This window comes from Danio aesculapii, chromosome 7 (assembly GCF_903798145.1).
Source record: "Danio aesculapii chromosome 7, fDanAes4.1, whole genome shotgun sequence".
NCBI lineage: Eukaryota > Metazoa > Chordata > Actinopteri > Cypriniformes > Danionidae > Danio > Danio aesculapii.
The window spans coordinates 62,555,211-62,572,001 of record NC_079441.1 but is presented as its reverse complement, the minus strand read 5'-3'; the positions used below and the strand labels follow the sequence as shown (position 1 = coordinate 62,572,001).

At 39.1% G+C, this 16,791-nt stretch overlaps 1 long non-coding RNA gene across 1 annotated transcript; it reads right to left on the bottom strand.

Moving 5' to 3' along the window:
- Nucleotides 1-4,443: 4,443 nt before the first annotated feature.
- LOC130231483 (uncharacterized) lies at nucleotides 4,444-16,435 on the bottom strand. Its single transcript, XR_008838045.1, has 3 exons — nucleotides 16,216-16,435; nucleotides 15,940-16,137; nucleotides 4,444-4,486 (listed from the first exon to the last, which is right to left on the bottom strand). It is a non-coding gene; the product is annotated as an uncharacterized LOC130231483 (long non-coding RNA).
- Between the last annotated feature and the right edge of the window lie 356 nt (nucleotides 16,436-16,791).

Genomic DNA, 16,791 nt, shown 5'->3' with positions numbered 1-16,791 from the left:
AATTGTGACAGGAAATATGGGGGATAGGAGGAAGTGGTCAGTGTATGGGAACTTGTTAATGGAACTTTTTCAGTTTGGGATGAGGAGACTAATAGGCATATTTCCCATGAAGAGCGCACTACCACTGCCACTACTGTTTACGGTCTATAATTAACTGGCCATCGACAGTTTTTGAGATATTTTCAGTATACAGTATCAGATTTTACATGCATAATTGATACTTTTTCCTTATAAATATTGATATTTCAATTACTGAGTAGAATTGTTTCAGGCTGTCATTAGTACTGTTTACAATAACGCATTTATAAACAAAGTCTAGTGCAAGGCACTAAATCTGGATAAATTATAGATACAAACTCTTCTTAAAGTCACCATAAAACAAAAGTTTAGGTTGTTTCTGCTATCGTGACGTACACTCACCGGCCACATTATTAGGTACACTTACTAGTACAGTGTTGACACCACTTTTGCCTGCAAAACTGCCTTAATCCTTCGTGGCTTAGATTCAACAAGGTACTGGAAATATTCCTCAGAGATTTTGGTCCATATTGACATGATAGCATCACGAAGTTGATCATGATGAGTCATGGTGAGAATCTCCCGGTCCACCACATCCCAAAGGTGCTTAATTAGATTGAGATCTGGTGACTGTGGAGGCCATTTGAGTACAGCGAACTCATTGTCATGTTCAAGAAACCAGTCTGATTTGCGCTTCATGACATGGCGCGTTATCTTGCTCGAAGTAGCCATCAGAAGATGGGCACACTGTGGTCATAAAGGGATGGACATGGTCAGGAGCAATACTCGGGTAGGCTGTGGCGTTGACACAATTCTCAATTATTACTAATGGACCCAAAATGTGCCAAGTAAATATCCCCTACACCATTACACCACCACCACCAGCCTGAACCGTTGATACAAGGCAGGATGGATCCATGCTTTTATGTTGTTGATGCCAAATTCTGACCCTACCATTCGAATGTCTCCGAAAAAAAATCGAGACTCATGAGACCAGGCAACGTTTTTCCAATCTTCTATTGTCCAATTTTGGCAGCCTGTGCGAAGTGTAGCCTCAGTTTCCTGTTTTTAGCTGACAGGATTGGCACCCGGTGTGATGTTCTGCTGCTGTAGCCCATCTGCTTCAATGTTGGATGTGTTGTGTGTTCAGAGATGCTCTTCTGCATACCTCAGTTGTAACGGGTGGTTATTTGTGTTACTTTTGCCTTTCTATCAGCTCGAACCAGTCTGGCCATTCTCCTCTGACCTCTGATATCTACTATTTTTCTGACCTTTCTCTGTAAATCCTAGAGATGGTTGTGCGTGAAAATCCCAGTAGATCAGCAGTTTCTGAAATACTCAGATCAGTCCACCTGGCACCAACAACCCCATCTTGAACAACTTCCCCTCCTGAGGCTCAGTTTGAACAGCAGATCGTCTTGACCATGTCTACATGCCTAAATGCATTGAGTTTCTGCCATTTGGCTGATTAGAAATTTGCATTAACAAGCAGCTGGACAGGTGTACCTAATAAAGTGGCCAGTGAATGTATATCCACTTTAAACAGTCCCTGAAATGAGAAAAAAAAGTAGGGCAAAGCTTGATTCTGTTCTTTGGAAACTAATTGGAGTGCTGAAAGACAAGCTAACAAAATGAAGGAGTATGTCACAACCTGCTGCAATGCCTTTCTATGGACACTCGAGGGCAGCAGGTTTTGTTTTGTCCTCTGAACTTCAGTCCCCACTACGCTTTGATCACATCATTGGTTTCAGCTGTTTCTTATTTGTTATTTTAAGTCTTTTCTTAAGTTACTTTTGTACTGTGGTTTAGTTTCCCCTGGATTTTGCTTTGATCTTTAGATTTCTGATATGTTTGTGTCAGGATTTTTGTATTGCCTTCTATGGATTCCTGTTCATTTTGTTATTGGACTGTTATTTTTTTTGCTCACCATCCATTTGAATTATTTTCAATCTTTTCAAAAGTTGCCATGAAATCAAAATTTACTCTTCTTATTTTCATATGTACAGTATTTTCTTGTTATAATCGATGTATCTGTGCACTTAATTTTTTTTCCAAAACTTCATTTGCCCTCAAAAACTTCCCTCTCCTCAAAGTGACTAAAAGTTCACTTACTGGTCACATTTTGCATTCTCAAATGAACTTTAGCATTGCAAAATTGTTATTGCATGTGCAAAAGTCCATTTTGCACACTCAAAATATGTTCTTATATGCACAAAATTGTTAGCACACAACACAACATGCCATTTTGCACGCTCAAAACAAATGAATTTTGTACAAAACCATGACGTGCACAAATACATTGTTTATAACAAGAATATACATATAAAAATAAGAGTGAATTTGATTTCATGGTGACTTTTTGGTCCTTGGTGATTTGTAAAATGCAAGTCAATGGCTACAGGTGCTTTGAGAGTCCAAAGCTAATGTTATGTTGTCATAACATGACCAGCGTCAGTTACGTTGCTTCATTTACAAATCCTCTTCTGTAACTTCTTGAAAGTAATGTGAACATCATATGAATAGTTTAGAATCTTGCTGCGTGTATTTTTCCCAAACAGTGCCTAAAATATTCCATTTTTATTCTGTCAGTGTCACCTTTTCATAAACAACGATTAATCAATTGTGTACAATGCCTGAATGTTGTTATCATTGCTCAAACAACTTTCCAGTGATTACTTTCAGCAAGTATGAACACAGGAAGACAAAATCAAATATATAAATCCTGGTCAGGACATTCCCTGATAAAATAGCATGTCTGGTCAACCTACTGTAAGCATTTTTAATTGGGTATGGAGTGATTAACTCCATGTTTTATCCACCTATGTTTAGGCACATTTTGAAAATGCCTTGCACAAGTGAGCAGAATAAACTTTTTATGCGATATGAAAAACATTTGCATAAACTACAATGGTGTCATTGTGGCACAGTGGGTAGCACGATCGCCTCACAGCAAGAAGGTCGCTGGTTCGAGTCCAGGCTGGGTAGTTGGCATTTCTGTATGGAGTTTGCATGTTCTTCCCTTGTTCGCGTGGGTTTCCTCCAGGTGCTCCGGTTTCCCCCACAGTCCAAAGACATGGTTCATTCATTTTCCTTCAGCTTAGTCCCTTATTTATCAGGGGTTGCCGAAGTGGAATGAGCCACCAACTAATCCGGCATATGTTTTACGCAGAGGATGCCCTTCCAGCTACAACCCAGCACTGGGAATCACTCATTCACACACACACTACAGACAGTTTAGCTTACCCAATTCACCTATAGTGCATGTTTTTGGACTGTGGGGAAAACTTGAGAACCCGGAGGAAATCCACACCAACATTGGGAGAACATGCACACTCCACACAGAAATGCCAACTACCCAGCCTGGACTCGAACCAGCAACCTTCTTGCTGTGAGGTGAGAGTGCTACCCACAGAGCCACCGTGCCACCTCAAATTCCATTTTATTTTTGATAATTGGCACCAGTTTATTAGTGATTATTTTGTTATTTTTGTCTAATCGGATAAAAACAGTGCTTTATTTACAAAGGTTTTATACAATATTCCAGTTTTGTGTATAAATAGTTGAATGGAAACATAGCCATTTTCTCTTTTTCTCTTTTCATAGCTAGTTACAGAATATAACCGTCAGTTGGCTGTGGTCTTTACAGCCTGTTCAAGAACAACATTTTGTCCCGCATGCAGGTAACATGAGGCGACATCGCAGTCAGCTTTCATCATCACTAGTTCTTTGATGCTAGTTTGGGTGTCAGGGCCTTTAGGTGGCCCCCAACTGCAGTGCAGGCTTGAGTCATCATGACATGTTATCATGGTCTGATATTCCTTAAATGACTATAACACAACAGCTATCTATTGTTTATCCTTGAAGGTAATCAATGATTACCTTAAATCAATCCTAAGCTCAGCAGAAATACTTCAGGGACAATTTTTTATTGAAGATTTCACCATTATTTCTCAGAAAACATATTTCTAGAGGTGCTGTTGACTTTTGAAAATTTCCTAGACGTTGGTAACAACCAAAGAAATCCATATATGCAAAGAAAACAAATCTAATTAGTTTACAAATTAGTTATGCCTCATGAAATAAAATGATAGAGGAAAAAAGTATTGAACACATGAAGGAAGGAAGATGTAGAAAGACAGTGAAAGCCCAGACAGCAGCTGACATCTCCCCGTAGTTATTCAGCAACCCTCTGCCCTTCAACATTGTAAACTATTATTAGTTGCTTCAGTCCAACATCTACATTAGCAGGATGCCTAGAACATTTATTCCTTTACAGGGACGTATTACTGATGAATAAATGATTATTTCAATAAATAAATACCCCAAAACAACTTAATGTCTATGATTTGGAATCGAATATGCTTGCCTCACCTATCTATCTCCATATGGATGATTTTTCTGCCATGGTAAGTTTGCTCAGTAGCTCACCTTGTAAAGTGTTGTACTTGTCATCCAGTGAAGCAGTTTCCTAAAAGAGAAAAAAAGCAATGTAAAAACAAGGTAAAACGTTCTTCTTTTATGAAAAATCAGAAACAGTTAGGACAGTATGAAAAACGCAAATAAAAAAAAGAAGTGATTTCTAAATTTACTTTAACTTGTATTTCTATGCAGACAATACAACAAAGTTAATTAATGTGTTCTTCGTGTTCCAGTAACGCATTCCAATTTTGGTTCTTGCAATATATTAAAAAAAGTTGGAACAGTAAAACATTTACCACGTTGTAATGTTGCCATTCCTTTTTACAACACTTAAATATGTTTAGGAACTGAACACTGTTGGTAACAGTCTGGATGATCCTTTTCTTCTTTGGTCCGTAGCACACGGCGTCCATTTCTACAAAAAAAAACACCTGAAATACTGATTCATCTGGCCAACGGAACCCAATTCCACTGTATGATGGTCCATGCTAGATGCCTCCGTGCCCAGAGAAGTCAATGGCACTTCTGGACACTGTTAACATAGGGCTTCCTTTTAGCACGGTACAGTTTTACTAGCATTTGTGGATGTAACTATGTACTGGGGTAGTTGACAAAGGTACGCCAAAGTAGTCCTGAGCCCATGTGGTCATATCGCTTATAGATGAATGACAATTCGTGATGCAGTGCCGCCTAAGGGATGAGAGTAGTTCAGCTTAAGCTTGGGCTCCTTTAGATTCCACTGTTGAAGGTGAAATATGCAAATGTCTTCCTGTCTTTCTTTGAGGAACATTGTTTTTAACATTTCAATTTTCTTATGTATTTATAGGCAAACTGGCGATCCTCAACCCATCTTTGCTCCTAAAGAACTGGACCTTTCTTGGATGCTGTTTTTGTATCAAATCATAATTACAATCACCTGTTGACGTCACCTGTTCCTAATCACATAATTTAACCAAATAACCTGATTACTAGCCCTAAATTGCGTCTGTCCCAAACTTTTTTTGGAATGTGTTGCAGGTCTGAATGACAGGAAAGGATGTATATTTACAAATGAAATTAAGTTAACCAGATAAAACATTAAATATGTTGTATTCATTTTGTCTGCAATGAAATACAAGTCAAAGCAAATTTGGAAATCACTTGTTAATTTTTTTATTTGCGTTTTCCATACTGTCCCAACCTTTTCTGATTTTGAGGTTAACTATTCTGTTTGAAATTGAAAACAGTGCCTAGTTTACACTGCTTATAGCTAGTCTTGATATAAAACAATAACCATCTATATTTTCTATAGTACCTTTAATTGTTCATCTTAAAGTGCTTTACATAAACAAATACTGAATCATCTCCACTCATTTGGGACAAACTCATCTCCTACATACAGCTGCTGCTTTAATGTCTCATATCACTCAGCAGTTTCTTTTCATATCAAGCCGTTATCATTTATACTTAAAAATAATAACCCTCTGATGACTTCAGTTCTTTTATGATGAACATAAAGCTTTCAGATGATTTTTAGAAGCTCGAGGGGATGAAAAACCGGTAAAGTGACTAAAGGAGCTTAAGAAAAAGGGAAAACAAACCCCAGACAAAAAACTGGTCCATGATTACACAAAGAGTCTGTTGACCAAACCCAACTGTGTGACCAGACACACTTCCCTAAGCTGGAGTAAATAATATTCATTATTCATTGGAGAACTAGAAACACAATGTTTTATGTGTGCACATCCACATTCACGGGCATTGTTCGCCACACTTAATGTTCAATTAAAACACTTTATCTTCACTGGCAGCCTTTCAACTGAGCCCTGAATCTCAGCTGATCGCATAAGAAAACATTTTCACTGGTAGATGCTAAGGCAGGCTATTACTATAACTCATGGCACAAATGAGGGGTTTTATATTGTAAATCACATTCATTATTTGTTGGTGGACTGTAAATCAGGTGAAACAAAATCCCGCAGGGGTCACCAAAGCAAAGCTGCTTATTTGAAATATACAGCTGCTATAAAAATGTTTCAACTTATTGATCTGCAAGGCATTCTGCTGCCATGGATGAAGTTTTGAAAACAGTTTGACCAAGTCATCAGAAATATAATCACTGTCATAATGTCTTATACACTCAAAAAATGACTTTTGCTGCTTGTTTAAACTACCTATTTAAAATTAGTTGAAACAACACAATTCATAATCTTATAATTTAATGTTTAATAAATAGTTTTTCATGTTTTATTTTCATTAAAAAAAAACATTTAAAGGGATAGTTCACCAAAATCTTTTAATTCAGAATCATTTACTTGCCCTTATTTCAAACTTTTACAAGCTTTTTGTTTCAATTGAACACAAAAGTAGATATTTTGGGGAAAAAAAAGGTCTGTAGGACTGAAAATTATCATATCCATGTGTTTATATGGCAAAACAAAGAAGGTCCATACTGACTCCAAAGGCAGATACTGATTAGACTAGGGCCTGGTGTGTGGACTGTTGATTGGTCAGTTTGAATGTCTCAAGCCTGGTTTATACTTCTGCGTCAAGTGATCGGCGTAACCCATGGCGCATGCAACACGTGTAGCTGTGCATTTAAGGCTGATTTATATTTCTGCATCAAGTGCACGCGTATGCTACGGCGCAGCCTATGTGTGGACGCATAGCCCCTCGCCGTGGCCGTCGCTGACGCGCACCTCTCAAAAAATGTAACGCGTATGCGTTGTGCAAGCTCTGTGATTGGTCAACTTTGTAGCACTGACGAGTGTGGGCAGAGGTGAGAGCCGCGTGAGCGTGATGCAGCGGGTGTTTACAAGTGTGGAGTACCGTGAAGGAGCTCCGGATGGAGACTGCTGTTTTGTGTTTACCTTATTATTAAAGTTGTTGCACGTCCGCCGGTTCCAGCCTCAAAATGAGCGAATTTGAGCCACTTGTACATGAATGAAGCTTTCAGAAAAAACAAAACACCAGTGAAGGAACTCGACACAGAGAAACATAGACACCTACTGCCAGCTAGCATTTCGGAAGTGTTATTGCAGAGCAACAGAAACAGCGCGCAGAAGTATAAATTCACAGCTACGTGCAAGGCTTGCGCCGTAGGTCATGCCAACCACTTGACGCAGAAGTATAAACCAGGCTTTATACTTTTGCGTGCTGTTTCTGTTGTTCTGCAATAACACTTCCAAAACGCTAGTTGGAAGTGAGGTGTTTATGTTCCTCTGTGTCGAGTTCCTTCGCTGAGATTTTGTTTTTTCTGAATGCTTCCTTAAATGTACAAGTGGTTCAAGACTCGCTCATTTTAAGGCTGGAACCAGCAGACGTGCAACAACTTTAACCATAATGTAAATACAAAACAAAACTTTCCATCTGGAGCTCCTTCACGGCACTCCACACTTGTAAACATTCGCTCCATCTGGCTCACGCGGCTCTCAGTCCCGCCCATACTCGTGAGCGCTACCAAGCCAACCAATCACAGGCTTGCGCTACTTGCGTTAATTTTTTTTAAAAGGTGCGTGTCAGCGCCGGCCACGGCGGGGGCTATGCGTCCACGTGTTGGCTGCGCCATGGCATACGCGTGCGCGTGACGCAGAAGTATAAATTAAGCTGCGGTCACACTGGGCTTTTCCTCCCATAGACTTCCATTCATACGCACGTGAATGCGTCAGACTGGAAACGCAGGGTCATGCGTTAAGTTTCGCAGTTCACAGCGGTGCAAAGTTCAAGCTTGGTGAACTCTGACCTGCGAAATCGCATCACTTGACTGCGTGAGACCAATCGAGGATCAAAACATGCCCTCTCTGGACAGAAATTTAAAACATGGACCAATCGCTGGCTTTTTAAAATGTCTAATCATCTTGTTTAATCCCGCCCCTTTTCGCAGCACCATAAGACAGAATTTCGCACACACAAAGCCCAGTGTGACCGTAGCTTTAGCCTTCAGTAGTTGGGCTTTGGTCACATGGTCAAGAAAGAGACAATATGATATTTATCTTAGTGTAGCCAATGATGTGCTATGGTTAAGTCACATGACGTACAGTGCTTTTCTGTAGCGCGATTTCTGACAGACTGGCATTTATTTGGAGTAGTTGCTGAATGCAAATGTAAACGTCAATAAAAACAAAGGATCAAATTATGTCTGATCCACAAAAAAATCTGAAACATCACCTCCAGTAAGTTATGATGACATATTCACAACTCAATTTTTTAAAATAAATTAGTTTTTTTTTAAATAAAATGTGTGTGTTGCCAAATGGCAACACTGCAATAGTGGAACGTGCAATATTGCAACGGGCTAGCTAGCTAGCAAGGTCAGCTGTGAACTTTTAAGTTGTATCAATAACAACATGAATGCTAGTAATATAATGTTGATTAGCCATATGTTAATGGCATTTGCATCATGGATAAAAGTTTTAATGGCAATTCTAATTTTGTGTAGATATGAATACAGGGAACAGTTTATTAGCGGGCACCATCATGTTCTATGGTAAGTGAAAGTAGAAAAGGACATAGCTGGCTCTTCCTGCAGATGAAAGTGAGGATGAGATGGGTTTTATTGACCATGAGAATGATGCAGACTGGACATTTGCTTGAGACAGTTCAGATAAGTTAGCTCAGAGGCAAATAAGACAGGCGTACTGTAGTATAGTATATAGTATAATATATAAATATTGTTATCTAGTAGCTACATTATTCTGATGCATCTGGATATACCAGACTTGCTATTTATTTGTTATAATATTTACTGGAGAAAATATTTATATTTACTGTATGTTGTATACATGATTATACAATATTAGGTTGGTTTTTAATAATATTCAGCAAAAAAGAATGGAATAAATGAAAGCTGCTGGAATATTAGTTGTTGGAAGCATGTATAAGGTGTATAAGCTTATAATACTGCAACACCAAAACAACAAAATTATTAATTATAAGGAAAGTTTTACATTTGAAATCTCTAAGTTAGATCCATTGTTGAAAGTTGTTGCCTTATGGCATCATATCATAAAGTACCTTAAAAAATAAATGTTTCCATTTTTTTACAGCACTTCAAGTTAAGCCATTTTAAGAATAGAAAAACAGTCAAATATTTTTTTTATAGATTGATCACAATGCGTGCAGTAGAGGGTTAAATACTCGTCAATAGTTGGAACAATTTCTAGCATTTTCCCAAGCTATAATGTAATAAATGAGTAGTACAATTCTTCTCCAGTTATCTTTTTATTTCAGTCACTAGTTCATACCAGAAAGCCCAAATGGTTAGCCATTGAGGTTCCACATTGTCTCCAACAAGAGCTCAAACTTTTAATACCTGTATGCAATGCAGACAGCTTAGAAGTTATAAAGTACCTCATCAGATGTTTCCATCTAAACTCTCTCCAAGCTCTTGGGTTTGTGTTTTTTGCATGTGTGACACACATATTTCTCCAGTCGTCCTCTGTTATTTGTGGATCTGACTCTCCCATTTTTGTTTTATATAATTTGATGAATGAATATTACCATTTTGCATGCAGGGGTGGGCTTTTTTCAACAGTAAACAAACCCTTAGAGCACTCTAACTTTGTTGCAGCATGTTTACAATTGGCAAGCATCACTCCAAAAAAATAATTCTTAGTTAAGAATTTAAATACAAAAGATAAAGGATATATTTAGTGGTCCCCAGTTATTTTGGGCTCAAAGAAGCACATTTCGTCAAGGGGTATAAGTCAGCGCAACCATGGAGGGCTTGGGTTCAAAGGTCAGGACAAAGTTTCTGACAAACGGGAAGTGGTGGTGGAGCTTCGCGACCCTGTTGATGCTCAATTCCCAGTGGAAAGATTCTTTTTTTCCTTTATAAAACATGCTTCAACCGTCAGCTTCCCGGCTTTATCTAATACTGCATCACTGCAACTGAGATTCTGACCACAAATGTTTGTCGTTTACTGTGAGAACAGGATTAGAAGTTTAAATATAGCCTCACTCGAGGAGACAACAACAAAATGCTGTTTTCTCTGGCTTAGTCATAGTGCAAGATAAAGTTTGCATACTGTCAGATCCAGTAGCATCAAGCTAGTTCTCAGAGTGGCGTCTATAAACATTTTGCATTTAAAACTCACTGTGCCCTAAGTCACTGTTTACTGAGGATGAAGCCACTGAAATCTGTTGATAAAATGAATGACGTGAACTTTTTTAATATTGTATGTCACCGTTTGAAATATCCAATGTTTTTGTGAAAATGGAAAGAAGATTGTGCACTTAGATTACAAATATCAGCTGAAGTGTCGCTTTTTGTTCGGAGACATCCTTTATATGTGAACTAATGGCTTCATTAGTGTCAAACTAAGTGACAGTTTGAATGCTGGAACATATAAGAGGTATAGAGAAAGGAAAATCACTAGCATTAGGATCCCTGTGTGCTTTTGATGGATGTTCTTTGGTGTTTCACAGTAGAACTACATAAGTCTGAGTATACAAAAAGCACACACAAAATGAAGGTGATATTTTGGCTTGGGGGGTTTTCACACTAGGCTATCTGAACTGTGCCAGGGCGCGTTTCCTGGTTTGTTTGACAAGTGTGAGGGCTCCGAATTGGGCCCAGGCACGACCCTGGCCCGGTTGGAAGAGGTGTGCCAGATCACGGTTCGGTTGGGGTTTGGCACGATATGATTGTATTCTTACTTTTCAAATAAATGCAAACTTGCAGTTTATTAAAGACTCAAACCCTTCACTGCACGTCAGCTGCACCTTCAGCAAGCCTCCTAATACCTACAGCTCGAAGACTTTTATGTTAACTTATGAGCGTTAAAAGTTTTGGATGCGTTTAGCAAAATAGCTGAAGTGTCACTGCATCCCAAAGCACTAAAAATAATACAAAACAATAGAACTAAAGCAATTTGAGAAAGAGCGCTTCTCTTCTGTTAAACTGAATAGTCATATCATCAATGATGTAAACATGCTCGGGCTCGAAAGGTAAAGATGCAGTGTGAGTGCAGGCCGTCAGGGGAGAGGAGAGGGAGGGCAACCGTGCCTGGTGAGAGACTGCATCTGCACCAGGTCTGCATCCAGACCCCTGTTGTTGTTTTTTCCCTCACAATCTGCACCAAACCAAAGCAAAATCATCCTTTGGAGATCCAATATGGATAATTACTTAAAAATACTGAACTTTCAACTCATTGGCAAAATGCTTAAAGTGGGTGTGGCCAACTGAAAGTGACAGTTCGTCCAAAAAAATTAAAAAAATTCTGACATCACATCCTCCACTTGTTTCAAACTTGCTTGAGTTTCTTTCCTTACAAAAGAAGATATTTTGAAGAATGCTGAAAACCTGTAACCTTTGACATCAACAGTATATATTTGTCCTACTATGGTAAGCAATGACTACCAATTTCTAACATTCTTTAAAATATTTTCTTACATTCAACAGAAAAAAATAATAAGGTATGGAACCACTGGAGTGAGTAAATCGTGAGTCGTTTTTTATTATAACTATCCACTTTAATTGCTAAAACTTAAATTGCTAAGTGCATATTCATTAATTTATTCATTTTCTTTTCGGCTTAGTCCCTTTATTAATCCAGGGTCACCAAAACGGAATGAACCGGCAACTTATCCAGCACATGTTTTATGCAGGGGATGCCCTTCCAGCCGCAACCCATCTCTGGGAAACATTCATACACACTCACTCACACTCATACACTACGGACAATTTAGCCTTCCCAATTCACCTGTACTGCATGTCTTTGAACTGTGGGGGAAACTGGAGCACCCGGAGGAAACGAACGCAACGCATGCGAACGCAGGGAGAACATGCAAACTTCACACATGCAAACTCCACACAGAAACGCTAACTGACCTAGCCGAGGCTCGAACCAGCGACCTTCTTGCTGTGAGGCGACACCACTACCTACTGCGCCACTGCATCGCCCTTAGTGCATATATAGAGTGTATACTGCATATGAGCACAGTTTGAGGTCACAAGAAAAAAACATATAGTTTGACCACTTGGTGTTGCTATAAAAAGAAAAAAAATTGGCTATTACTATTTATGCATCTGTTTGTCCAATTGCTTTCATATTTGTTGTGCTTTGTTTTAATCGAGCTTTACCACAGACATACTGTATCTTAATATTTGTTTGTGTTTCTCCCACTATAGGCTAAGATGGCCCACTCAGGCTGAGGGACTAGCAGATAGTCATTTACTCACATACAGGGTACATTTCTGTATTTTGAGCTGCTAAGTTTTCATTGAGATGTGGAAGTTTAAATAAGGGAAGGAAAGTGAGAAACACAAAGAGAAAGCCAGTTTTGGGATTATGCAAGCAGGTATACAAATGTACAGATGGTGAACATTATTTATAGTGGCTTGAGAAAGAGAACATACTGTTATACTACATAAATGTATTATTCTTCCGTCTTCCTCTTTGGGAGACTAATTTCTATATGGATCTCCTCCCAGACTATTCATATACAACACCAAACTAACACCGAACCTCCAAACTGGTCTGACAGCTATATCTTTTCCAACTGTTCCGACTTACGGTTTTCCAAAAACTGACCCAATAAATTCAGTAAAGTCTCCATGACTTAACATTGGACCAAACTTTATGACCTCATAACTTTGTGTCAGATTGTCACACTCAGTTCTACCGAGGCTCATTTAACTCAGACTACCAATTTGCCAATCACTGATGACCTTTTAACTTACTAGCCACACCCCAGCAACCACTTACAGCACCCTAGCAACTGTCCCATAGAGTTTTGTTACAAAAAAACTCCCATTTACTTTACATTGGACATACTAACAACATACTAAGCCATACTAGAAACATAGGCTACTAACATACTAGCAAACATGCTAATTTATAGACCTTTTTCTTAGAATGCAAAATTACCCATTTTGCTTGGCATGTATGCGCAAGGAGAATGGTAAGAACTTCCGGTCGGCAGCTGATGCGTATAAACAGTCACTTTCGGACAACTTTGATATGATAGTTTTAATCTTTTTTATTGGCTTTTAACGTCTTTGAACTAATACTGCTGTCGATCTGCACCACCTCCTGGACTGATTATTTTTTAAAAATGTGACCTAAATGGATGGAAAGCTGTTGTGAGGCATATTCCCCCTCGTTATCAGATGGCATTTGTGCCGTTTAAATGAAGCCTCGTCATCGCTAAAGTCAACGTTTTCTCTCTTTCAAATATTTAACCAACACAAACAAATGTAATTCACTAAAATGTTTGACACACACACGTAGCCTGTACTGTCCGACTAACATAAACGGCTCCCGATTAGAATCAACATGCAAATCAGCCAGCAGAGTATCAGTAACACACTTTTATTGGTCCTTTTTGTAAATTGCATGACTTACACACCTGTTAAGTTTCATGCCAGTAATCTGGTTTGCTCTATAATACAGTGAAGTATTGTATGTGTGTGTGTGTGTGCGTGTGTGTGTGTGTGTGTGTGTGTGTGGGTCTGTCTGTCTGTCTGTCTGTGCGTCTGTGTGTCTGTGTGTGCGTGCACGCGTGCATTGAAGAGCCGCTGAGCTAACAGCTGACAGGTCGGGAACACACACACACACACACACATACTGTATTTCTGGCAGCAGACACGTAAACTAAAAGGACGTCTCTCTCTCCCGCTTGAACCACAGATCTGACAGATTATAACAACTTTAACACACACCTTTCATAGTTGTCACCAAAACACTCCGTAATCCACTCAAAATGCTATTGAAACCCATTTTAGGATCGCAAATTACCAGTTGTAAATGCTGTAACCGGAATTTCTAAACATTCTACCGCAAGACGCAGGTGGCTATGGTGCCCTCCATGCAGCAGCCAAGAAAAAGATCTATACTTTATACATACTAGCACCATGCTAATTCATACTGAAAACATGCTAGCAAATTCATACTAGAACCATGCTAACAACATGCTAATTTTTGCTAGAAACATGCTAGCATATTGCTAATTCATACTAAAACCATGTTAATTTTTGTTAGCAACTGCCTACCAACCACTCAAAACACCTTAGCAACCCCCTAGCAACAACTTAGCAACCGCCTAGCAACACCTTAGCAACCATCTAGCAATGCCTTAGCAACAACTCAGAACACCTTAGCAACCCCCTAGCACCACTTTAACAACCGCCTAGTAACACCTTATCAAACACTCAGAACACCCTAGCAACCACCTAGCAACACCATAGCAACAACCTAGAATACCTTAGCAACCACTTAGCAATGCCTTAGCAACTGCCTAGCAACCATTCAGAACACCCTAGCAACTACCTAACAACACCTTAGCAACCACCTAGCAACACCTTAGCAACCACCTAGCAACACCTTAGCAACCACCTAGTAATGCCTTAGCAACCACTAAGCAACCTCCTAGCAACACCTTAGCAACCACCTAGTAACACCTTAGCAACCACCTAGAAACACCTGAGCAACACCTTAGCAGCTGTCTAGCAATGCCTTAGCAACTGCCTAGCAACTAATCAGAACACCCTAGCAACTACTTAGCAACACCTTAGCACCAACCTAGAGCACCTTATCAACTGCCCAGCAACACCTAGGCAATGCCTTAGCAACCACCTCGCAACAACTTAGCAACCACCTAGCAGCCACTCACAACACCCTAGCAACCACTCAGAAAACCTTGGCAACTGCCTAGCAACGCCTTAGCAACCACTCAGAACACCCTAGCAACCATCTAACAATGCCTTAGCTTGAAACTGCCTAGCAAGAAACATGCCAATCCATACTAGAAACATGCTAGTATATACATACTTATCCATCTATGCCGACTTTTTCAAACTTGTTAAAAACTACTTAATTTAAACTTTAAAACTAGTTCAAACCTTTAGACGAGGCTTTCGTAAGCTGCCATAAAGTTTGTCTAGGAACTTTATTTTTCTAGTTATAGTAAAACAAGCACATTCATTTAGATTTACTACATTTTTTAAGGTAAGTGGTTGCAAAAATTTATATAAGCTGAATTTAAAAAAACAAACCAAGTTCATCCATTTATTCATTTTCTTTTTGGCTTAGTCCCTTAAGCCTCCTTTCCACTGCATACGACAAGCGTCGAGACCAGAAGTCATTCATTTCCAATGGAGAATAGTCCAGGAAATGCGTGGAGTTCTGATCATCTCCGTATGCGGAAAATTCGGATCCGAATTGAGCTGCGGATCCGTTGACAAATGTGAACTCCTGTGACTAGACTGTATGCCACTGGCCGACCGGATGTGCTTGGCCGACCAAGCAGGTCCGTGCACGCGAGATGAGAAATATGAGTTTTTTTGTTATTTTTATATAGTATAGTATAGTATAGTAAGGTTTATATTTAAAAAAAAAAAACATTTCTATTCATAAATGAGTAATAAAAATATGACTTTGTTTTGTTGTCTCTTCATTCCCTCCAAAATGTTAAGCAGTCTATGAGTTTCTAGTATTCATTCATTCATCCATTCAATCATGGTGAACGCACGGAGAATAAAGACTCTATTTGCACTTTATTTCGGACACCACGAAAATTTACCTTCTCGCCCATGGTGCACGACAACACTGAAAATTCTGTGCGAGCTGCCACAAGGGGGCGTACTCCGACAGTCATGTCCAAATGTCTTGTGGAAAGGCGGCTTTAGTTATTAATTAGGGGTCGCCACAGTGGAATGAACCGCCAACTTATCCAGCATATGTTTTACACAGCGGATACCCTTCCAGCCGCAATCCAACCCTGGAAAACAGTTGAACGTTACTAAATTTAATTTGTTTGTTTAAATTCAGCCCATATAAATTGTTTGCAAGCACTTACCTTACAAAAATTAGTAAATCCAGTGAATTTTTCCATTTAAAAACAATTTGAAACAAAACTCCACCTAAAAATCCACAAATAATTTTGCCTTCGAAATGAAATACTGTCCCGCACCATGGGGCATTTATTACAAAGAAGAATAGCACAAATACACACAAGCACAGTTTGTTTGGTTTAAACTCAATTTATATCCTCATTAAAACGAAGAGAAGCAGTACTTGGAAACTTGTCGAACTGGTTTGGAGCTAATGTGTGGTTACTCTGCTAGGAACTTGAGGGAAACTGGCTTCCTTGACTAAAATGCCCTTGGGATGAGTTCAGTAATTGCAAATATGACTCACACAAAGGCTGAAGTTATGTGGTTATCAAATCGTCGTTCTCTTTATGTGAACATGAATAACCGAGCGTATTTACCAGTGAGAAACCGATTTCCCAACACCCAGTCTCACCACTGACATGATGTTAAAAAAAAGTGGTGAGCCAACATCAGAAATAAAGAACAACAGTGTTCACTTTTTCACATTTAGTCTTGTGTAAGTCTTATGTACTTTTTATCATAACATTTTAACCTATATG